Source organism: Symphalangus syndactylus, chromosome 17, assembly GCF_028878055.3.
Source record: "Symphalangus syndactylus isolate Jambi chromosome 17, NHGRI_mSymSyn1-v2.1_pri, whole genome shotgun sequence".
Classification (NCBI taxonomy): Eukaryota; Metazoa; Chordata; class Mammalia; order Primates; family Hylobatidae; genus Symphalangus; species Symphalangus syndactylus.
Genome location: NC_072439.2, coordinates 81,126,902 through 81,147,111, shown reverse-complemented (window position 1 = coordinate 81,147,111; position 20,210 = coordinate 81,126,902). Strand labels below are relative to the sequence as shown.

Here is a 20,210-nt window from a genome sequence, read left to right as displayed (position 1 = left end):
ATGTCCAGCCGCTAAGGTGGCAAGAAGCCCCTGAAACAGCCCAAGACGCAGGCCAAGGAGATGGACGAGGAAGATAAGGCTTTCAAGCAGAAACAAAAAGAGGAGCAGAAGGAACTCGAGGAGCTGAAAGTTAAGGCCAGAAGGAAGGGGCCCGTGGACACAGGTGGAATTAAGAAATCTGGCAAAAAGTAAGCTGTTCCTTGTGCCTGAGTCGATGGTGACCATTGATTTCATTCGTATTTAAACATCTGTATTCCCTGCATAACATCTTTTGCCACCTATAGCTGGAATGAAGTGTTGTCTTGGAGCCTGTTGTACATTTAAGAATAAACTTTTGTAAAAATAAAAAATAAAAGATAAAAAATTATATATTACTATAGAAGAGCTTGGTGGCCATGCCTGTAGTCCCACCTACTTGGGAGGCTGAGGCAGGAGGATCGCTTGAGTCCAGGAATTTGAGTCCAGTGTGGGCAACATAGTGAGACTCTATCTTTAAAAAAAAAAAAAAAAAAAAAGGAATTATTTAGGTATGCAAAAAGGCAAAGTTAAGAGTAAGAGTTTGGTTTTTAAAATAAAAGAAAAAAGAGCAAATCTACAGTAAGTTTTATTTTTAGAGCTGCTGCTTTATCAACTAAACTAAGATGAAACACTTATTCATAAGATGACAAAATTTTTTTTCTTCTTAAATTCATTTCTGAGTCAATACATATCTGACTCATTGTCACCAAAGAGGAACCTTCTTGCAGAGATCTGTGCAGCTGCCCTAGGGTCAGTCTCTACAGAAAATACACTTACCTTCATGCAATGCTAATAATGTAAATGTTAGTTGAAATCTGACTTTGATTATAAATAAGATTTTATAAAAATTGACAAGTGGACTAGAATTTTCTTTGCAAAAGTGAGATTTTTAACAATGAGGTTTCTGGTTTCTTGAGAAAATACAAACTCCCTAACACAGACTCATTTGCAATGAGAACATCCACGAAACTCTCAGAAAGTAAGATGGAGCAGTGCAAATATCTGTAACAAGCAATAATGCCACAGTGCAGGAAAAGCAGGATTAATATCATTCTGATTCAAAGCTTTTAAGCTTGGAAATCCATCTGACAGAAAGGATAAGAACTCAAGTTTATTTCAGCTGAAGCAAAACAGGAAGAACAATAAGTAGCTAATCGTGATAATGGGAAAAGAGGGGAAAAGATTAGCTGAGCAATTGATGTTTCCAGATCGAATGAATTGGTGAAGTCTCTGGGATTTAGGTTAAATGTTGGGGCAAATTGGGCGAGGATGGAACGGTTAAATTCACCTACCTGATTTTTGTTTATGAGATCCAGCTGGTGAGATAGAGAAACTTCTGAGGCATTTATTTACTGGAGACTGCTCTGATTTATTTAGCAGGAAACACAATATTCGTAATGAAACCTAAACGAAAGCAGTTGTGGAGCTGTTGGAAGGTAGGCTTCTTTTTTTTTTCTTGCTTTTTTTTTTTTCTTTTTTTTTGGTGAGATGGAGATTTACTCTTGTTGCCCAGGCTGGAGTGCAATGGCGCGATCTCGGCTCACCGCATCCTCCGCCTCCCAGGTTCAAGCGATTCTCCTGCCTCAGCCTCCCAAGTAGCTGGGATTACATGCATGTGTCACCACGCCCGGCTTATTTTGTATTTTTAGTGCAGACGGGGTTTCACTGTGTTGCCCAGGCTGATCTCAAACTCCCGACCTCAGGTAATCTGCCCGCCTCGGCCTCCCAAAGTGCTGGGATTACAGGCGTGAGCCACTGCGCCCAGCCGGAAGGTAGGCTTCTAAGAGCAGGAATAGGAACACACTCAAGCATCAGGTCAGAAAGTTCTGGCTCCATATGTCAGTGCCACCATTTACCAGCTGTTTGATTGAATATAGGAGAGTCGCAGGGGCTGCAGTGTTGCTGAAGCGTTCCGGAGTTTCATTTGCACAGCGAGCACGCTCTTTCCTTAGGTTGTCTAGCTACTGTGGTAGCTTGGAGGACTTGAAGATGGGGAGTTGGGAAGAGTAAGGAGGACCTGACCTCCCCACGCCTACCCCTGGCACTGCCTCAAGACCTTGAGCAAGATGCTCAATTCTCTGAGCCTAAATCTCCCCTTTGCACGACGGGAATAATAATATTCCCTTACACATATGTTGCATGTAGTAAATGAGGTTAATTAATGTGAAGTGCTGTCTCCTAAATGCTCCATAAATGTATGTTAAATGTAAAAGGTATCAAAGGGGAAATACTAAAGTAGGAAATTTGTTTAAAAGCAGATTGTTTCTGTTAAAAAATTCTCAATTCTGCACTGTTCCTAGATGAGTTTTGATATCTATTTTCAGATTAGTTAGCCTTCTATATCTTCTGCATCCTTAGATTCAATCAACCTCGGGACAAAAATATTTGAAAAAATTTAAAAATAATAATAGAACAATAAAAAGGATATAAACATTTACAAACACAGCCTAGCAACTATTTACTCAGCATTTCTATTGTGTCACAGGTATTATAAGTAATTTAGAGATGATTTAAAGTATACAGGAGGGTATGTGTAGGATATGCAAATGCCATGCCATTTTATATCAGGTACATGAGCATCCTCAGATTTTGGTATCCACGGGGGTCCTGGACCCAATATGCCAAGGATACAGAAGGACGAATAGATATTTAGCCCTAATAGTTAATAATAGTTTTTTGTTTTTGCTTTTGCCAAAGACATTTTAAAGAAGAGAAAAGCAGTTCTTGTTTAAATCATCATTACCCTGCCAAGGCCGTGGCTCAAATTCAAAGGGCTGCGTTTTCCCAAAGAACACTTAAAAACAGGGGACTTTATCACACTATGAGAGCAGAAGCTGGTTTCTCTCACTCCTGGTCCCTGAGGAGAGTGAATTGCTCCAGAAGCCCTTATTTGCTGCTGTCATTTGGATGCTGAAGTGTTAGAGCAACTCCCCTGCCCCTCCCCACATCACATTAAGAACTAAAATGGGCTGGGCACGGTGGCTCACACCTGTAATCCCAGCACTTTGGGAGGCCGAGGCTGGTGGATCACGAGGTCAGGAGTTCAAGACCAGCCTGGTCAATATGGTAAAACCCCGTCTCTACTAAAAATACAAAAATCAGCTGAGCATGGCGGCGGGCACCTGTAATTCCAGCTACTCAGGAGGCTGAGGCAGGAGAATTGCTTGAACCTGGGAGGTGGAGGTTGCAGTGAGCCGAGATCGCGCCACTGCACTCCAGCCTGGGTGACAAAGCAAGACTCTGTCTTAAAAAAAAAAAAAAAAAAAAAGAACTAAAATGACAGCACAAGGAAACATGAAGCTGTAAAGGTAGCTCAGTGCTCAAATGTTACTACCTTGAAGTGAAGGAAAATTGTAAAAACCGTCCCAAGTCTTAGAACTCATGCCCTACTTCCACCCCACGTTGACTATCTCACCTGCCAGGAAAAGATTTCACTCCTAGAAGCATTAATGTTGAACCAAGCATTTTGTTAGCCTGATTCTGTTTGTTCTTAAATAGATATGAAGATACCTTTTTACCTGAGAGTACATTAACTACTTACAGAAGAATGAATGAATGGAGCTCCCGGAGACTCTCTTAAGAGTTCTGCATTCATTTGCTCCCTCATTAATTGAAGAAAATTGGTGGGTGCATGTGCTGTGCTAAGACTGTGGCTAGAATGTGATAAGAAATGAATGAGACCCCAGGAGAGAGAGTTTGGCATAAAATAGTCATCCAATTATAAACCTCTGAATCATACAAAGTACTGTATTACATTCCAGGCACTATAAAATGAGCATAATTATACAAACGGGAAAACCATGTGGAATGTAGCTTTAATACATCACACACTCTACCTGAACTGAATTTGCTGTCATTAACAATTTCACTTGACTTTCTTAGAATTTAAATGGGCTTTTGAAAACATGATTTGGATATCCTGGTCCATTTAGAGAAAATGGCTAAGGAAGTCTGAATTCATGAATCCTTTTTCTCTTAAATATTCCTTCGGTTAAGAAGGGGCATTCAAAATCATTCTCTTGATCTTAGAGTTTTGTTCTAAAGAGCAGGTTCTTTAATTTTTTGTTTGTTTATGATACTGAGATTGGCATTTCTACCAATAAATAAACATGTTTAGAGTAACAGTTGGTCCACAGGGCTCCTTTTCATCTTTTCTTACCTCCTAAATAGAGTCTGAAGTCTGGTCTATGTGGCTTGGCATCAGTTCAAAGCAATTGTTTCCATCAGGAAACTATTTGCCAAATGGATAAACCAACTGTGATACTTCCATACCATGGAGTGCTGCGCAGCAATAAGAACCAAAGTGTTATGCTAAGTGAGAAAAGACAGTCTCGAAAGGTCACATACTGTATGGTTCCATTTATATGATAATCTCAAAAAGACAGAACTCTAGGGTCAGAGGACAAATCAATGATTACCAAGAGTCATGGCAGGGAAGAGAGGTGACCATAATTAAGGCTGTAAACGGATAGTATGAGGGAGATTTGGGGAGTGATGGAACTGTTCTGATTATAATGATAATTACAGGAATCTGTACACGTGTTCAAAATCACAGAACTGTACACTAAAAGAAAAAAGGTCAATTTTACAGTATAATTTTTAAAATCAAAGCAAAGCCAAAACAAATTTGTAAGGAAAACAAGATGTTTCCCATTGTTTGAAATATCTAACAGAACATATTAGTGTAAATGAAATCAATGCTCTATGGGAGGAAGGAATGGAAAGACAGAATCTTAGATTGTTGGATTCTCATAGATTATTAATCCAGGGTTAGCAAATGCGCTTGTGGCAGATTATATTTCTGAAGTTAGCTGCAATGATATGTGCCATTATCTAAGAGGACTTATCCTCTAGATAAGTCCATCCAGCCTGGGGAACATGGTGAAACCCGGTCTCTGCAAAAATACAAAAAAATTAGCTGTATGTGGTGGCACACGCCTATAATCCCACCTACTCAGGAGGCTCGAGAATCACCTGAGGGTGCAATGAGCTGAGATTGCGCCACTGCACTCCATCCTCAGTGACGGAGCGAGATCTTGTCTAAAAAAAAAGCTCTATGTCCCTATCACATGAATTTGTGACTGCCTAGACCAAGTGAGGATAGTGTAGTGGAAGCAACACTATGTGATTGCTGAGGCTAAGTCATAAAAACGCTATGCATTTCCTCCTTGTTCTCTTGGAACACTTGCTCTTAGAACCCAGCCACTCTAATGTGAGGAATTCCAAGTAGCCCGTGGAAAGGCCTAAGTGAAAAGGAACTGAAGTTTCTGCCCACACACCTGGCTGATCTTCCAGCTAGCAGCCAGCACCAACTTGCCAGCCATGTGAGAGTGCCACCTTAGCAAGAGTCAAACTATCTGAGGCTGCATGGAACAGAAAACACGTCTGCCAAGCCCTGCCCACGTTGGAAATTCATGAACAAATTAAATAATTGTTGTTGTCCTAATCCACTAAGTTTGGTGACTTGAATAGAGCAATAGATAACTAATATGTCATCTCATTTTTAAACTCATGTTTTTACTCACTTAACAGAAACAGATCAGAGTTCCTTTTGAAAACGTGGTGTTCAGAAGAGTTCTTGGGATGGAATGAAGCTTAGAGGGCAAGAGTCCCTGATTGATTAGTGAAGTCATCCCTGGACATAGTCTGAGAGATGGCACCAATGTTTGTCTATTTGTCAATTGTATTAGAATTCAGCACCTTCATTTTATATAATTAAGACAATGCAGGCAGGGTAAGATCTGCTTAAGATCACACAGATATTTAGTACCAGAGCCAAAGCTCTAAATCAAGTCTTCTGATGTGCAGTTTACTGTTTTTTCACTTTGCCATGTCCCTTTCCGGGGACCTGAATTCCCTGATTTCCCTGAATTCCCTGATTCCAGGGACCTGAATGACAGGACATAGAGCAGCAGATATATGCCTGCATGCTTCTACTTCCCTCTCCCATGCCTGTGACAGATATCATTGACACTCTCTTAAGGTCACTGGGATGCATTTGGATGACAGATTCCAAATTCCCATGGTTAACGAGAACCTGAGTGGAAATATACAAAAGCTGTAACTGATTTGTATCACGAGTGTCAGAGGAATACAGCAAAGGTGACTCAAAGTACAAACTGTACTTTGATATGGAAAATGCATTGTGTGTGAGCAAGAAGGAAGGCTTTAGGCATGACTACTCTGTATCAAGGATGTCTGTCTGAAACCACACATAGACTGACTTCCTACAGAATCTACTAGAGAATTGTTTCTCATGTCCTTGGGGAACTGTGCTGTAAATCCTGTTAGATAATTTCCATTTAATATTTTATAACTTGTAGGTGAAATAAAATCTGTTACTATAGTTATGATGTTGTATGTATTTAATTTGGCCTCATTTCAAACACAATAGAATTGGAATGCATACAACACATACAGGGTGGTACTGAAATATTGTACACTTTAATGGCTCTGTTCTTCACGGTGTGCTTGGCATCGTCTGAGAGCAAGGTAGGCTCAGAAAAAAAAAAATAGACCATTTCTAGGGTAAAACTTAAAAGCAGGATATACAAACCTATGGCACTACGGATTGCAGGGTAGCTCACTGAGTACAGCATTCAGATTCATCCAATGTAGGACCAAGAGCAGAGCTTCTCTGAACTTGATCATATGAAGCAAAACACCCTGCAAAAGAAACTGTAACTAAACTCCTAGAAAAACAATGATCACTTTCTCCCCTCCTATGATTCTAACTAGCGTGTGGGATGGGGTAAGGTATGCAGGTTATTTGCATAAAACAAGCAGCCAAGTGCATTCACTCATTTATTTGTTCGTGGAGCCCCTAGCAAATGCAAGGTGCTCTGTTAAACATTGTGGCGGACACAAAGATGAAATGGACAAGGATTTTGTCTTCAAAGGTTCTCTGGTAGGGACCCCACCATGCTCTCTTAATAGAGTAGGATTTGAGAACATGGGCCTAATGAGTTAGAAATCTAATGATCAGCCAGTGGCACCCAAACAAAAGATCATGGAGCTTAATCCTTAGAAGTAGGATACATCTGTACAATTGTCTACACAAACCAGCAGGCATCAGAAATGTTAATAGCATGCCCCTTCACCTTTTTCTCTGCCTCCCTTCCCAGTCTCTCTCATTCTTCGTGGATTTCATTATCATTGGAAAAATTATGAAATGCTGGATCACTTAGATGCATTACTATGCCCTTATGAAATTATTCCTGATGATAAAATTCTTTTAATCAGTTCCACTTTCAGATTTTCAGTATAGGCTTGTCCTTTAACAAGTAAATTTTTTTTTCCAGAAAAATATGCAGCAAGTATGGCAAAACAGAATACAATATTCTTGGAAGTAGATTTGTTTGGATAATAATTAAACTTTCCTTTTTCTGTACTTGGACTTTATTCTTCTAGTAATTTCTTTGTCTACATGAAATTTTCAGGAAGATTGACGTTATCATTCTTTTAAACTCTTCAAAAGACAGTCAAATTCTTGTTACATCTTTTCAGGTTTTGTATTTTATGTTTAGGAGCTGTTCATTTATATTTCCCCTAATCTTTTCTGGAATAGACCATCTCATCGCTTCCCACTGTGTTTTCCTAAATACCAGCAACTTGTTTTTTCAACAAATAATCTTAACTCAACAACCACCTCTCAAAGCTTTATAACATCTGGTAAATGCTAGTGCACAGGAACAAGGCAGAAAAGAATCTAAAGAATGAATATGGGGCCGGGATCCATGGCTCACGCCTGTAATCCCAGCACTTTGGGAGGCCGAAATGGGCGGATCACCTGAGGTCAGCAGATTTGAGACCAGCCTGGTCAACACGGTGAAACCCCGTCTCTACTAAAAATACAAAAAATCAGCCGGGCATGGTGGCTCGTGCCTGTAATCCCAGACTTGGGAGGCTGAGACACAAGAATCGCTTGAATCCTGGAGGTGGAGGTTGCAGTGAGCTGACATCACACCACTGCACAGTGACTCCATCTCAAAAAAAAAAAAAAAAAGAAAAAGAAAAAATGTGGGCTTTGGAATTGATCCAATCTGATGTCATGCAAGGCTCTGCCAGTACCTTCGTGACTCCGATAAATTAATCTTACCAGGGCATCAGTTTGCTTATCTGTAAAATGGGGATAAAATTCACACTTCAAGGTAATTATGAGGATTAAGTACATTATAAGAAAGCAGAGAGCGTGGTCCATAATAGGCACTCTTTTAACAATTTCCCTTTGCTTCCTCCTAAAAACGACAATGATAAAACTCAAGATTTAATCATTAAAACATAAATAGTTACAGATGCAAAACACTCATGTCCCAACTAGCTCTTCTGACACTCTGATATGCAGAATATTTGGCATTTCTCTTCTTTCTTCTTAATGGAAAAATGCTCCTACTATTAGTAAAAATGAAAATTTGGGGGGAAAAATTATCCACAGTTTCTTTATCTGTGGTTAAAGAAAATAGAAACAGCTGCTTCTATTTTTGTCATGGCCTGGCTTTTATACAGAACGGTTACATTTTCCCCACAGTCACAAACAGGGTGTGCTTATCATGGCATCACCTCTTTCAAGGGACTAATAGATTTATTCCAGGTGATAGTGGGAAGCAGCTAGAGAAGGAGGATTGGAAGGCTGAGGGGGTGTTAAAGTTAGCTGATGATATTGTTCGAACCTTTCTCCGGCACAGAAACTCCACAGAGAACTCCACTGCAGTTTTCGCTACCCAGGGCTGTTTCTTTAAATTGTTTGACGTCAGAGAAGGAATGCTATAGCAACAGTCTGTCAAACTGGAATTAACTCAGAAGAAAAATGGGGGTGGGGAGAGGAAAAATGCTCCCAGGCGGTACTGACTTCAGAGGAAGCAAATTGGTAGATGCATTTATTTTATGACATTTTAAACATAAAACACCCAGATAAATGTGAAAAAAAAAAAAAAAATTCGATTGAGATGCATGTGGTGTTTAACTCATGCAGAGAAGAGCGACTTGGCAGGGATATCTGGAAGGCCTTCCAGTTTTATCAATGACAATAGCAAAAATAACTTCCAAGTATTGGCCATTTATTTGGAGGCAAGCTTCGTGCAAACATCACTTCATTTAATATGCTTAGCACCTTTATGAGGCAGGTATCAGTATCTTTATTTTGGCGATGACGAAACTTAGGCCCGAGACGGTACACGGTCCTACAACTAGTGATGGTAGAGCCGGGACTGCAACGCAAGGTTGTGCAACTCTGGGCTTCCGTTTACTTTCTGACATTTAGAATTCCAGAATGGGAAACCTAAATGGGACCTTTGGGGTCTTCTAGCTCTGCCCTTCGAGCCTGCTAACAAGCAAACTGGCGCCTGTCAGCGCCGGAAAGGAAACTGGCCACGCCACTTAGACGGGCGCTACTTAGCAGCGTGCCCCGCCGCCACACCAACAAGAAAACGAAACTGCCCGGGAATGAATGTTTTTCTTCTCCTTCTGGCAGGAAACGAGAGAGAAAATAGGAAGCAGAAGCTGCGCGCGGCGCCCGCTCCCTTCGCCCCCCGCCCGGGCTGCGCGCGTTCCGAGGGTCTGCGCGCCCCCGCACGTCCCCGCCGGGCCCGCGCGCCTCGTGCCTCGCGCCTCGCGCCTCGCGCCTCCAGCCACGTCCCCGCCCCGGCTCCGGCGCGCCGGGGAGTTGGCTGCTGGGAGGTGCGGGACTGGGTGTGGCCGGCGGCTCTGGTCTCGGCGGTGTGCTGAGCTCTCCACGCCGGCTTCGCGCTCCAGGGGCTGCTGAGCGCCCAGCGGACCCCGGCAGCGCGCGGTCGACGCGGGCTCGAGCTCCCTCCAGGTAGGCGGCGAGCTCGCGAGCGGCGGCTCGTCGGTGCGCCCCGCGAAGCGATCCCGGGCTTCTCGCAGGGACGTGGGGCGCCGCGAGCCACCCCTGCGGAACGGGGCGCGGGTGACGGCGCGGGGTGGGGCGGGTCTCTCCTGGCTCCGGGACTGAGGGCTCGGGCGGCGGACGCTGCCCGGGAGGGAGGGGGAGGGCGCGCCTGTGTGGCGCTCCGCTGCCGCGCGGGAACCGGCCCCACGACTGCTGGCGCAGGCACTTCCCGGGCGGTCCAGACCGCTCGCCCCGGGCAGCGAGGAACGGTCGGCGGTCCAAGTCCTCCAGACTCCCCCGGGTTTCTCGTCACTCCCCAAGGCCTCCTCCCAGGAACTCAGAGCACAAGCCCGTGCGTGCCCCCAAAATAGCGGGTATTCGGGACTGCCCAGGAGGGCTGTTGGGTGGAGAGCGCTGGGAAGACTCATAAAAGTTCTACGCTGAGTCCAAAATTAGTCCAGTGATTTTGTTTCAGATTTATTTTGGAAATGATATAATGTCCAGAGTTTGGGGATGGGAGGGGATTAATGAATTTTGAATACTTGTGAGTTCACTACAATAAAAAGTGTTTTCCTTTTCTCTCCACCCTTTTCTGCTTCAGAACACAGATGATTGCTATATACTTTGATATGTATTGCTATTCGCTAAGGGAACATTGAATTTTCAAAAGTTTAAAACCAGGCTTTCATTTGTTTATACAAGCAATACTTTGTTATTTTGCGTCTCCTTGTGTTCCCTTTTCTCCCACTCCTTCCCTTTCTCTTTCCATAAAGGATGAGGATGCATCTTCCTCCCTCTTGGCCACCGACAAAGTAGCTTGGCGTGTGGATTAGCGGGAAGTTTTCTTAAAACGTTCAAAATTTAATTGTTGATTAGAACTTTTATTATCAGTCCGTCTCAGTGTTGCAAACAGAGTTTATGACCATTAAGTACATCTTCTAGGACAGAGATAGAACACACGCTACTTAAGTTGGGAGGGAAGTCATTTCTAGTCGGAGAGGAAAACGGGCTGATTAGGTGCATTTAAAATTGTGTGCTTTGAGTCTCTGCCATTGTTCATTTTAATACTCTTCAGTGTGGGCCTTTTGGTTTACTACTGATCCTAGGCTCTGAAAATTTACTGTATGTTTCAGTATGTGGCTTAAAAACATTTTAAGATTTTCCATGTTGCATTTTGGTTTGCAGATGAATTTGAAACTGAAATAGAAACTTTTGAAATATCATCTTATTGAACGTTGTCAACCCTCTGTATATACATTTATGAAACTGATTAATACAGCTTGTGATATTTTAGGTTGGTTCAACTCTTTATGGGCCCATAAACGTTGTTTAGGAAGTTATTTCGAGTCACTGGCCTTTGTTAACCTGTAGAATTGTTTCTTTTAAACAATTGGCATGTAAGTATGTCAGCACATACCTTTACACTTTAAAAATTAGACTGTGGGGCAATTTGAAAATTAAGAATTGGAATTAAGTGTTGGACATTTTTCTGCCCTTACCAAATACTGCCTGAGATGGTGTGATTTCTCTTAGGCGTGTTATTGAAGTCAGCTGGCTCTATCATCAGTTTCTTTACCTTGCTGACTCTTTTAATCTGCATCTGTTATGGACTTATTTATTAAAATATCTCTTCTGGGCTGGGCAGTGCTGCAAGTTATTCTACTTATATCTCACAGTAACACCGTTATCTACTTCCACAGGTAAGGAAATTGTCTGTGAGGTTTTAAGTAATTTGGCAGTGGTCATGTAGGCGTTAAGTAACTCAACTGGGAATCGAAGCAAGACCCCTCTGTTTCCAAAGTCAATGTTCTTTCCCCTGAGCCATATTAACTTAGTACGAGGGCATGAGGAGTGACCCTCAATTACTCATTAGCATGTGTGTAAAATATCCAAGACATGCCAGAAACATGTTTGTTTTTCCAGCATGATCATTATTGTCTGTCCCATGTTTTTATACAGCTCCTCACATCAGCCATTCTCTTCTCACCACTCTACTCCTAGTTAAATGCCTTGTTCCAAGTTCAAACCCTCCCTTTTGCCAGGGCACAGTGTATCCTATTGATATTAATAGGTAGTGATGGCTTAATTATCGTGATAAAATAATAACTCCATTTTAATGTGGGTTCTCTAGAGATAGAGTTATAACTAATTTGGAAGATTACAAACAGGAAGGCAATCTATTTTGGGGTATGAAACCCTTTGATATCCCTCAAATTAAACTAGAGGGTATTTTGATAGATATTTCCCTCTGCAATTTATCATACTCTCTCCTGCGCCTTCAATTTGTCAGTTACTACAGAATCATTTACATTATTGTACAGTCTACCATTTTAAAATAAAATTGTTTCTTGATCCAGTGTTCTGCTTCAGTGACTGCCTCATTTCTTTTTATTTATTTATTTTTATAAATAGAAGCGGGATCTCACTGTGTTGCCCAGGCTGGTCTTGAACTCTTGGGCTCAAGCGATCCACCCACCTCAGCCTCCCAAAGTGTTAGGATTACAGGCGTGAGCCACGGCGTCTGGCCCTGCCTCATCTCTCTACCTCACCTTGAGGAAGCGTAGTTTTTTGACAGAACAAAAAATAAATACAGGAGCCATAACCAGAAACTAATTAGTTACCTACAGGCACTGGGTAGGAACTGAGTAAATGGGAACAGCAGAAGGAATGGCCTTGTTCTGAATATACTTTTTTGTATAGTTTTGAGTTTTGGAAACTGTTAGTCTTTTTTATGTTCAAAAATAAAGTTAACAAGATGTGGAGAGTGGGACTCCAAAACAATACAAACAGCAACAACAAACCGTGTATTTCTGTGAATAATGTAAACTCCCAGAAGGAAAAAAAAAAACAACCCAAGTAAGTTTTGAGCACAGGATTAAAGATTAAAGAACTGAAAAAATAATCTTGAACTCTGTGTAGTGGTCTATTATTTGTATGGTAGAGGTGTAGCAATTCTGAAACTATTTTGTGTGCGTTATAGGATTGAGCAAATGAGTAAATTCATTGATATTTTGGGAACTGGGGTTTTCAATGTGGAAGAAGAGAAATAAAAATATGAAACAGGCCGGGCGCGGTGGCTCACACCTGTAATCCCACCACTGGGAGAAATGAAAAGTTAAAAATAAAACTTCAATAACGATGCAGCTTTGCTTCAAAAAGAAAATCTTTGAAAGACTCCATGTAGGCTGTCTCTACTCCTTATCTGCCATCTTCTTCTGAACCCGCTTCAGAGAGACATTATCCCTCCTACTCCATGAAACAATTCTTCTCCAGGTCACCAGGGATGTCAGTTTTGCCAAACTGGATCTTCAGCCACATTTGACGCAGGCAACAGATAACTCCTTCCTTATCAAAATGTCTTTTCCCCTTGGATTCTGGGACACCGCTCTTTCTGATTTTCATCCTGCCTCATTGGCTACAGTTTCTCATTCTTCTCCATCTCAGTAAATCGTACCACCATCCACCAGTTGCTCAGGCTAAAAATTCTAAGTTACCCTCCTTCCCCTGTTTCACTCATCCTAAATCTATTCCTTCAACAGCAAGTATTATGGGCCCTACCTTCAAAATCACTGCAGATTGGACCATCTTTTTTAAATAGCTAATTTGACCATTCCTATCACCTACACTGCCACCACTACCCTTGTGTCAAACTGTATTCTTCCCTGGCCTGGATGACTGCAGGAGCCCCCCAACTGGTTTGTCAGCTTCCATACACTCTGTCTCCCACCAGCCAGCATGAACTTTAAAAGAGGTAAATCAAAGCAGGTTATATCTCAGTCATCAGAACCCATTATTGTTAGATAAAAACGTTTTAGCTAGGCATTGTGGTGCATGTTTGTGGTCTCAGCTACATGGGAGTCTGAGGCGGGAAGGTTGCTTGAGTCCAGGAGGTCAAAGCTGCAGTGAGCCATGTTTGTGCCTGGGCAATAGAGTGAGACCCCATCTGAAAAAAAAATCAGGATTTTTTTTTTTTTTTTTTTTTACCATGATCAAGAGACTGTGACTGGGCTCTGGCACACCCTTCTAGTCTCATCTGCTGCTCTCTGCCCTGCTCACTCTCTTCCAGCCTCGCCATCGTCACTGCTGTAGGTCCAGGTTAGTTTCTGCCTGGGCCTTTGCTTGCTGTTCTGCCTGGAATGCTTTCTCCCAATGAAGACGTGGCTCATGCTCTCATTTCATTCAGTCCTTACTTAATTTATTTGAAAATAGCCTTCCTCCTCACCCTCTAACCTCTTGAAGTTCTCGCAGTTTTTTTCTTGCATACGACTTAGGTGTACTTAAAATTATGTTATTGATGTGCTTTATTACTTATCTCCTAGACAGATACAGAACAAAGCACTGTGGCAATGGGAAGTTTTGTTTTGTTTACTACCGAATCTCTAGAGCCTGGAATATGTTTGGCACGTGGTCGGGACTCAGATATTTGTTGAATGAAGGAATGAATTAATATTTGCTGTATCTTAGCTAATGCCGTTTCAAATGGAGAAGACAGTTTCCAGAGAATCTTACAGCATTCGTGCTATGTAAGGTGTTTGGTGATGCTGCTAAAGCTTCTCTGAAAGCTAACAAGTTATCAACTTTGAGTGTTTCACGTTATCACCTTTCTTTTGTATGCCCTCTGGTGGAGTGATGATAATAAGCGGCAAGTGAGTAGAATAGGTCAAGAAGAAACTAAAATGCAAGAACCTAGATCACAAACTGGATAATTAACTTAAAAAAATAGATTTGAAAATTTTAATTGTAGTTAAGCCTCTTGAATAATTATAATAAGATTAGAAAGAATGAAAAGAAAATGAGCCACAGATTTGAAGAGATATGTGGCTTAGGATGAAAAAATAACCTATTGAGCACACCCAAAATGTTTGAATCACTTAAAAGAATTCCTGCTTAAATATACTTCTGTCCCTTGAAGTATTTTAATATTTTTCCATCTTTAGTTCAAAGACCTCTCTCAACCGTAGTAATAATTTCAGTGAACCTTTATTGACTTTACCATGTGTCGGTTAACGTACACAAGTGGTGAAGCCAGTGTTCAAACTCCAGCAGTGGAGGACCAGAGACAGTCCCCTAAATCATCATGCTTCACTACCACCTTTGTGCCAAGGTCTTGTGGATGGTACAGGGACCGGAGAATTTCCTTTGGAGCAATAGTTATAGACAGAAAAATGCTTGGTAAGTTCACAGTGTGTGTTCCTCAGTTCCATTTTCCAGTATGTTTATAGAGAGCCTTTTCTTCCAGAATTGCTGAAAGGTGTGTTATTTTATCTTTTTTGAAATAGAAATCACATGAAATGTTTCTACACTCAGATGCTACTGACTTGCTAAAATAATATAAAGTTTCTCTTAGTGTATATATTTAATATTTATGGCAGTAACAGCTTAATTGTTCCTCCACTTTTGGCTTTAGCAGGGTTTGTTCATATACTGTATAGTTATTACAAAGGAAATTTAGTATACCTTACTGGGTAAGGACAAACTCCCACCGAGATGCTTATCTTAACTTGCAGTAGGAACCCTCTAAAAGAGAATTCGCTCAGAAGGTATCATTATTCTTAGTATCTTTGCAAGTCAGAGCATTAACACTGTTTTCTTAATAGCTGCATAATATTTCATTGTATGAATGCATCATATCTACTCTCCTATTTATATTTTTATTTTTTTGTCATATATACAGTTGGTTAATGAATATCCTTAAACATTAATTCTTACCTATTCAAAAGTGTTGGCCAGTTGCAGTGACTCACGCCTGTAATCCCAGTGCTTTGGGAGGCTGAGACAGGCAGATCACTTGAGCCCAGGAGTTCAAGACCAGCCTGGGCAACATGGTGAAACCCCATCTCTACAAAAAAATATAAAAATTAGCCAAGCGTGGTGGTGTACGCTTGTAGTTCCAGCTACTTAGAAGGCTAGGGTAGGAAGATTGATCGAGCCCAGGAGGCAGAGGTTGCAGTCAACTATGATCATGCCACTGCACTCTAGCCTGGGTGACAGAGGAGACCCTGTCTTAAAAAAAGAAAGGAAAAAAATGTATAAAGTACTCTTTTTAGAAGCCTTACTGTTTGTATTCTCTTACTTTTAGCTTGTCATGAATTTTCAGCTGTGGAGAAATTGATGAAATCTACTTTCTCTATGGAACAGATTCTATCAATTTCTCTGTAGCTGAAAAAAGAGAGAATCCTGCTTTGGGAGGGACAAGATGAGGACAATGGCCCCTATACTCAAAGAGCTAATAATTGCTAGGCTCTTATATAGGATTTTTAATTTTTTTTTTAATGGCAACACTTAGCAATGGCTTGACTCAGTTTTTTTCTCCTTATTTTTATATTCAGTTTTTCAACTAAACACCTTTACCCAGAGATCTTTTAAAATATGAAAATTGGTCATTAACTACTTGGTAACGTGAAACTAAAAACCCAGTAAGGCAGCTTAAGCTGAATGAGGTTTTATGTCTAATTGGCAGGTGACGTAAATTATATACATTGTGTTTAGGATAGTTAAAAAGGCTTACGGTGGCTAGTTTTTAAAAGGAAATAATTTAAGACATTCTAGAATTCTGCAAATTAAATTATGTATGTATGTATGTATGTATGTACGTATGTACTTCTTGAGACAGAGTCTCTCTCTGTCACCCAGACTGGAGTGCAGTGGTATGATCATGGCTCACTGCAGCCTTGGCTTCCCAGGCTCAAGCAATCCTCCCATCTCAGCCTCTTAAGTAGCTCGACTATAGGTGCATGCCACCATGCCGGCGAAATTTTGTGTATTTAAATGGAACATGATAGGCAGTTAATTACTTGAGGAAATTGAAATTTGTCAACAAGGGATCTTAGTTATCTGCATTACTTATTAAATGGGCTCTAGGGAAGCTGTTGAGAGGTTAAAAAAACAAAAAAAAAACCACCCTGAAAAATGTGATCTCCTTGCCATGTGGTCTAAAAAACAAAAAAAACTTAGTATTTAAAAATTTTAAACTTAGATATTAGTTTTCACGGTTTATATTAACCTTACTATGGGAATTAAAATTTATGAACAAGAGATTTCATTTGGTTCATTAATTATTGAATATATCACCAGGGAAACTCTTTGGGGGGAAAAAATGAAAAAACCACAAAGACTCCTCCTTGCTGTAAGACATAAAGAAGGTAGAGATACGTTAGTATGTAAATTTCATTCATGTTTACGTGTTGACTCACCTTTTAATGCAAAATATCTTTGCAAAGGTTTTAGAAATGTTGACTAGACAGATTATGAGAGGATGCTGAAGAATCGGGGGGATTGTGTGTTCTCTTAAGGTGTTGAAGAGCAGTCTTGGTATATGTGATAGTGAGTGTTGTAGGATAAAAACATCAATAGGAAAATCAGCAGTAGAACAAAACTAAATGTGACTATATGTAACTAAAAATGAGTATTCTATTCAGACTGCATGGTAGAGATAAGACCCTTTGAATGATAGATTCTGAGAACGTTAGTGGTAGGGGTAGAGAATTGGGGATGGGATGGAATCCCAAATAACTTGAGTTATTAATTAGCTGCTAATCTAAACCTGAGACAGTAATTGGCAAATGAAGTGTGATCCTGAGGTAGCAGAGATGGATATCTGCTCATCTCAGAACAGTATCACCGTAAGTACACTTGCTTGTTAACTAAAACCTGTAAAATTTTATCTTATAGGTAGGCATTATGGCTTTGTTAAGAAAAATGAAATCTATAGTGAAAGACACTGGATGCTGTATTCTATTTCTACTTATTATTGGTAACTTTATGACATTTTACCTTTTTTTTTTGAGACGTCTCACTCAGTCACCCAGGCTGGAGTATAATGGTGAGATCTCGGCTCACTGCAACCTCTTTCTCCCAGGCTCAAAAGATTCTCATGCCTCAGCCTCCCAAGTAGCTGGCATTACAGGCGTGCACCACCACACCTGGCTAATTTTTGTATTTTTAGTAGAGATGGGGTTTCACCATGTTGGCCAGGCTGGTCTCGAACTCCTGACCTCAGATGATCCAACTGCCTCAGCCTCTCAAAGTGCTGGTATTACAGGCATGAGCCACTGTGCCTAGCCATAAGATATTTTACTTTTATTGAAGCTATGAACATAAGGAATTGTAGCTACCTTTCCATGACTATGGTAATTGCATAAGTTACATTTTGTCCTATGAAGCGGAGTTAGCAAATAAGCTAGATGGTAATGCTTGTGAGGCACTCATAAACATTTGTCGGATGAAATTCTGATATCCCCAGTTGTCATATTCTAACCCTTTAATGGTGGGATTGAGTTTTAAAATTTTTGTATGTAACCAAAAATAATACATAACCAAGTCTGGTAAATTTAAAGGGTTGTTTCTGGTAAAACAAAAGCAAGTTATGTGACTTTAAAGTGATACAAAACTGCCAGGTGTGGTGGATCACACCTTTCATCCCAGCTACTCAGGAGGCTGAGGTGGGAAGACAGCCTGAGCTCAGGATGTCAAGACAAGCCTAGGCAACACAGTAAGGACCCCATCTCTAAAAAACAATTTTGTTTTTAATTAGCTTGGCATGGTGGTGCATACCTGTAGTTCCAGCAACTTGGTGGGCTGAGGTCGGAGATCGTTTGAGCCACTGGGTTCAAGGCTGCAGTGGTGAGCAAGGATGGCAGTGCCACTGTGCTTTAACCTGGGTGACAGAACAAGACCCCATCTCTTAAAAAAAAAAAGTGACATAGGACTGTGTGACTTGGTAACACAGAGATAACTCCATGTGGTTGTATAAAAAATCCAAGAGATGATAATGCTTGAGTAGGTCATGTGAGGAAAGACAGGCTAAGTGTATGACTTTAAATTGACATCATCATCATTTATGCTTCTAATGTTTACTTCACAAAATCTTAGAGTACTAAAACCAAGAGGCTCCAAGGTAGTTTTAGGACTAAGTAAAAGGAAATGCCCTGCTATTTTACAGAGCTGACAGTAAATTTATAGAACTTGTTACTTTAAAAAGTAGTACAGGTGAAAATATAAGCCTACTAAAAATGGGTTCAGTGAATTCATGGACAATAGTTTCAAAACGTATTGTGTAAAATTTAAGAGAAATCCTTAGTATGTTGAGTTTAGCCACATTCTCATAAACATTTGGTTTCAATGATGTAATACTTTAAATACAAGTTCTGTCATAGCATTTACACTCTAATATGATTATAGTGATGAGCCCCATAACGATGTTTCAGTCGGCAGGGCTTGGGGGCTCACGCCTGTAATCCCAGCACTTTGGGAGGCCAAGACAGGTGGATCACCTAAGGTCAGGAGTTCGAGACCAGCTTGACCAACATGGTGAAACCCTGTCTCTACTAAAATACAAAAATTAGCCAGGCGTGGTGGTGGGCACCTGTAATCTCAGCTACTCGGAAGGCTGAGGCAGGAGAATCGCTTGAACCCAGGAGGTGGAGTTTGCAGTGAACTGAGATCATGTGCCACTGCACTCCAGCCTGGGCAACAAGAGTGAAACTCCGTCTCAAAAAAAGAAATGATGTTTCAGTCAATGAGTGGACTGTATGTAGGATGATGGTCCCATAAGATAATAATATCTTTTTTTTTTTTGAGACGGAGTCTCACTCTATCACCCAGGCTGGAGTGCAGTAGTGCGATTTTGGCTCACTGCAACCTCTGCCTCCCGGGTTCAAACGATTCTCCTGCCTCGGCCTCCCAAGTAGCTGGGATTACAGGTGCCAGCCACCCAGCCTGGTTAATTTTTGTTTTTGTATTTTTAGTAGAGACAGGGTTTCACCATGTTGGCCAAGCTGGTCTCGAACTCCTGACCGCAGGTGGTCCACCTTCCTTGGCCTCCCAAAGTGCTGGAATTACAGGCATGAGCCACCCTGCCCGGCTATACCATGTTTTTACTGTCTTTTCTATATTTAGATATGTTTAGATACACAAATATTTACCATGGTGTTAAAATTGCCCGCAGTATTGAGTATGCAGTACAGGTTAGTAGCCCAGGAGCAATAGGCTATATGCTATAGAGCCTAGGTGTATAGTAGGCAGTACCATCTAGGTGTGTGTAAGGACACCCTATGACGTTTGCACAGAGATGAAATTGCCTAAGGACGTGTTTCTCAGAGCATATTCCCATCGTTAAGTGATGCATGGCTGTATTGTTACTTAGCTGTTTTTCCAATGGATGAATGTTTCTGATGGGGTGGGTTTTTGTGCCTAGCACAGGGTAGGTGTTAAATACATGTTTGTTGAGTGGAAGAAGGAATCACATGATGATTTAGATTGACAGTAGGTCAGAGTAATACTCATTTCTTACATACTTTTAGGAGTGCAGGTGAAAATAATAGGAACAATGCAGAAGAAAATCCTT

At 41.0% G+C, this 20,210-nt stretch overlaps 1 protein-coding gene and 1 pseudogene across 2 annotated transcripts in view; both read left to right on the top strand.

Annotated features, from left to right (window-relative positions):
- Nucleotides 1-205, top strand: LOC134733318 (translation machinery-associated protein 7-like; annotated as a pseudogene).
- Nucleotides 206-9,465: 9,260 nt separating this feature from the next.
- Nucleotides 9,466-20,210, top strand: part of GNB4 (G protein subunit beta 4) — a 56,249-nt gene continuing 45,504 nt past the window's right edge. The window contains exon 1 of one of the 2 annotated variants that reach the window (XM_063621832.1): nucleotides 9,466-9,832. The gene's annotated coding sequence lies outside the window, so the exon portion shown is untranslated. The remainder of the gene's footprint in view (nucleotides 9,833-20,210) is intronic. The other variant, XM_063621834.1, reaches the window with a different exon arrangement.